A 4,911-nucleotide genomic window follows, 5' to 3' on the forward strand; every position below is an offset into this window, starting at 1 on the left:
TTCCTATTTGGCTGGAGCGAGCAGAAGCAGGCATACTGAGAGAACTGGAAATCTAAATGTCTACACTGCAGATGAGACCATCACACCCAGTGGGGACTTCACAGATAGCAGATTCAGCCAGATTTAGCAGCTCGAATACCAGAAAGGCATCAAAACAAACCCAGACAGGATCCGCTGTAATTCTTTGGGCGCACTCACAATTTGTCCAGAAACTTCCACCCTGGCTGTGTATAGGGAAACTGAGTGAAGACCCGGACAACAGCCCCGTACCCCATCCTGATGCCACTTCCTGGACTACTGTTCTGAGGTTCTAGGAGAACTCCTTGACACTCAGGAACCATGGGAAGAGGGTGGGGGAGAGCCCTGAGAGAGTTTGCATTTTAAATCAATTCCACTTTCATCTCAAAAATAAAATTAAGTTGAATAGGAACATTTTTAACTGAAAATGACAAATGGAAATAGAAATTAATTCTCTTACCTTAATTGACAATTTCAAATGTCTCCTCTGTCACTAATGGGGGTGGGAATGTATTAATCAGAGCTATAGACAAGACAGAGCACAACAGTTTTTTTTTTCCTTCGAATCTGTTTGCAAATGTTTGTGCATTTGGTTTTGCTCGGCTTTGCTTTTACAGAGCTAGAAATCTTGAAATGCCACTGGTATTCAGGTCGCACCCTGAATCCTTGGTAGCCCTCCTGGGTAACGAAAGTGGGCATAAGTACTGTGGAGGAAGGGTGGGGAGATTTTCTTGTAGGGACGCACGTTGCTCCTCTGTGATTTAACCTGTGCTGACACTTGCTACCGCTGCACCTGCGGTGGAATTACGGCCACAGGAATCACAAACCGCAGAAGCCTTTCCCTGACTGCTAGAGTAGGTACAATAGCTCCTGAGCCAATAGCCTTCAGATAGAGGCAAAAGTTCATAGGTCGCTTTGGATTCTTAGTATACTCTCTTTTTTTTCCACATAAAAATAAATTTCTCTTTACCCTACTGATGTTTGCGCTTTGGAGCTGAAGTATGTCATATTTGCTGGCTTTTATGAACAGCGCACGTTTCCCACTCCAACGCCCGCGGTTATTTATTTTCTCGAGCAGGGTCTCATCGATCTCATCCTGTAGCTCGGACTGGCGTAAACTCTGAACTCTCCTGCGTCTGACTCCCAGATACTAGGACGACAGGGGTGAACCATGGCACCTGGATGCTTTGGGGTTTTAAATAATAATATTTCTCTTTCCTTTAAGATATATTAAAAATGTTATCCTCTTTTAGCTGATTCAAGCTACACATAAAGAGATTTCCCCTTTAGAAGGATGATGCTCCTGTCTCTTAGCCCTGTACTTTTCTTTAAGTGCTTATCTTTTGGTAATGCCTATCTTTTATCCACTGTGCGTGTATGTGTGTGCATGTGTGTGTATGAGTGTGTGTGTTGTGTATGAGTGCGTGTGTATAGGAATGCATGTGAGTGTATGGCGTGTGTGTGTGTGTATGAGTGCGTGTGTATATGAATGCATGTGAGTGTATGGCGTGTGTGTGAGTGTGTGTGTGTGTATGAGTGCGTGTGTATATGAATGCATGTGAGTGTATGGCGTGTGTGTGTGTGTTTGTGTGTGTCTTGAAGTTTTGGCCCTTAATTGCTATTGTTTTTCTCAGAATGTAGTTTTGTATCCATTCATTTATTGGTTTTCAAATGCAAAATATTTAAAAATTTTTATTCGATCAAATTATTTTCCTTCTTGAAATTTTCAATCTTCATTTTTTTGGCCTAGCATGCATAAGGTGGAGTGTTCAAATCCCAACCCATATATATATATATATATTTATATCAGTATATAAAAATAACATTGTGCCAATAACCAAGACTGCTTTCCTTGTTTTATGACAATAAAGAAATTTGCTAACATTCTCATTCTTTTTTTTTTTCTATTCTTTTTTTCGGAGCTGGGGACTGAACCCAGGGCCTTGGGCCTGCTAGGCAAGTGCTCTACCGCTGAGCTAAATCCCCAACCCCAACATTCTCATTCTTAACTAATACGTTTTTAACTTTAAACAGTTTAAGCATTTACCACATGGAATTTGTCTTTTGGAAAGCTGTGCAATGGAGAGCAATGTTACATTTTGTTTTCCTTTCCTCTGATTAATCCATTGTTTCAGTAGCATTTATCAGCTGTCTCTCTTATCTGTGCTGACACAAAGTGTCTCTGTTCTTATCCATCAAGATCTCAATCCACAGGTTTATTCCTCTATTCAATTCTTATCCATTTGTCTGATGCTACACTACACTACGGTGGTTCAGTCATTTGGACTTTGTAGTATTTTGGTATCTGCTGAAACTCGCCCTCCCCCCCCCCCCCGCTCTTCTGAAATAATAATTCTTTTTAAAAGCTCCGTGAGAGCTGAGGTTGCTAGCTTACCTAGCATGCTTGAGGCTCTGGCTTCCAAAAGAAGAGAAGGAGGAGGAGGAGGAGGAGGAGGAGGAGGAGGAGGAGGAGGAGGAGGAGGAGGAGGAGGAGGAGGAGGAGGAGGAGGAGGAGGAAGCAGGTAAGCTCAGTGGAGAGTCATCTGGGTATTGTTTGAGATGCTACAAACAATTTAGGGTAATCTAAAGGAAAAACCTGCTACTTCTCCAGAATTACTGAATTTCACCACCCACAGAAACAGCTCATACTACTCATACTCATACTACTACCAATTCTTTTGTCGCTCAGTAAAAGTTTTACAGTTGTCTCCATAAAGATTATTAATGCTGTTTGCTGCTACCATATATGGAATCTCTCAGTTTATTATATTTTCTGATTGATGATTTTTGCAATATAAAACATACTTGGCTTTTTCTTTATTTAGTTCATTATATTTTTCCTTTTTGTAGATTTATTTACTTTATGCATATGAGTGCACTGTGGCTGTCTTCACACACACCAGAAGAGGGCATCAAACCCTTTACAGATGGCTGTGGCTACTGTGTGGTTGCTGGGATTTGAACTCAGAACCTCTGGAAGAGCAGTAGTGCTCTTAGCTGCTGAGCCATCTCTCCAGCCCTCAGTTCATTATACTGATATATCATTATTACTGGTTTAATCTTACATTGACAACACAGGCTTCATGTGATTTGGGGAATGTTTTAGCTTTCATTTGAAGCTAACTTCAAACTTGCAATATTTTGATTAGGACTTTTGCACTTCTTTTTATAGATTAAACAGACATATTTATTCATTATCCTTTGTCTAATTTGGTGTTGGAGCTGACTATATAAAATAGAATTATTTTTCTATGCTCTCGATCAATTTAGTTTACACAAGTTAGAAGTTGTGTGTGTGTGTGTGTGTGTGTGTGTGTGTGTGTGTGTGTGTGTCCATGCAAACAAGAAAAGGGCATCAGATCGCTAGGACTAGAGTTACAGATGGTTGTAAGCTACCATGTGGGCGCTGAAATTCTATCCCGGTCCTCTGAAAGAGCAGCCATTCCTGGAGCTTCAGCCTCTATGACATATTTTTTTTTTTTTTTGCCACCAAGTGCACTTTATTGAATCCACTGTGGGCAGATATGTGAAGGTAACATTTGCATATGCATAGAGTAAATGGCCAAGACCTCAGCCTAGGGGGAGGGCCAGATGTGGACCGTGGAATACTGAATGTGGCATTCTTTGTGAAAACGATTGAAAGAGGTAGTAGAAGACATAATGATGCAGAGAACCACCATGAGGATGCTGAAGATCAGGGAGCTGATGTCCGGGCACTGGGCAGTGGAGGTGCAGACCTGGGCTCCAATCACATCGCCCACCATCTTCCTGTCCCTGGATTTCACAGAGTAGGCGGAAGCAATCAAGCCCAGGCAGCAGGCATTGAAGAAGAGTGCAGTGAACAGGGACCAGATCACATGGTCAGGCACAGAGACCTCTCTGGACATGTTGATCGCGGTGGTCCTCACAACAGCTGAGCTGTTGGGTTCCCCCAGCCCAGTCACCCCGTACTCCTCTTTGATGTCTCATAGCTTGGAGGAAGCCCGGCATTGGTGGGCAAGAAGGTTTGGGAATTGCAGCTCATGGTATTGACTCTGGAACAATCGTCCCATCTGGAGGACGGCTGCCGCTATCCAGGCTCTCCAAAATCTATTTTTTTTGGAGGTTTACCAAACTTACCTAGGGGTGATACCCTTTGGAGACTAGACCTTCGTTTACTATTTCACTTTCGGATTTTCTACATTGTCTTAGACCGTTTTTCAATTCTGTGTTCTTATTATAAAATTATAAAATACGTAAATTATAAAATGCATTTTTAATGGATACAAAGTTAATTGTGTTATTCTTTTATAATTAAAATTTCTGCTCATCTGGCATGTGACTTTTGTCTTTCTTTTTCCTGAAAACGTCTCTGTGCTGATGCTATTTTAAATCCATATTTGACTTTAAACAAAAATAATTGTATTAGGCTTTTAAAGATTGTGTCTATTCTAATTTAGTCTTCTGTCTCACTAATTTCTTCTAAAAGTTTTAAAAAGCTTTATTCCACTAAGATTCTTTTGAATTTCCCCATAGTCACTTCCTTACTCTTGCTTGTCCAAAGTCTTAAACTGCACACACAGTGAATATGTGATAGGCTCTTGGAAGCCACAACCACTGTCTAAGAGGTCTCTCCCACCTTTAGGAACGTCTTAAAAACTGCTTTGGGGACTGCCTTCCTAACAGAGAATATGGAGACCATGCATGTCTCTGTTTACTTTGAGCTTGATTGTTTTTCTTTTCCTCTGTAGTTAAAAACCTTAATTCATTGAATTCTAACCTTTCTTTTACCCAAGAAAAGCCCCAGGCTACAGGCTACATTTCTCACCCTCATGCTGTTCACAATTTCCAGAGTGTTTTCTGCTCCCATTCAGTTCTATATCTTCGTTAATCTCTCTTCTTGTCTTACTTATG

At 41.1% G+C, this 4,911-nt stretch overlaps 1 pseudogene; it reads right to left on the reverse strand.

Annotated features, from left to right (window-relative positions):
* Positions 1-799: 799 nt before the first annotated feature.
* LOC147994784 (interferon-induced transmembrane protein 2 pseudogene) lies at positions 800-4,042 on the reverse strand (annotated as a pseudogene).
* Between the last annotated feature and the right edge of the window lie 869 nt (positions 4,043-4,911).

Source organism: Rattus norvegicus, chromosome 4 (assembly GCF_021556685.1).
Source record: "Rattus norvegicus strain SHRSP/BbbUtx chromosome 4, alternate assembly SHRSP_T2T, whole genome shotgun sequence".
NCBI lineage: Eukaryota > Metazoa > Chordata > Mammalia > Rodentia > Muridae > Rattus > Rattus norvegicus.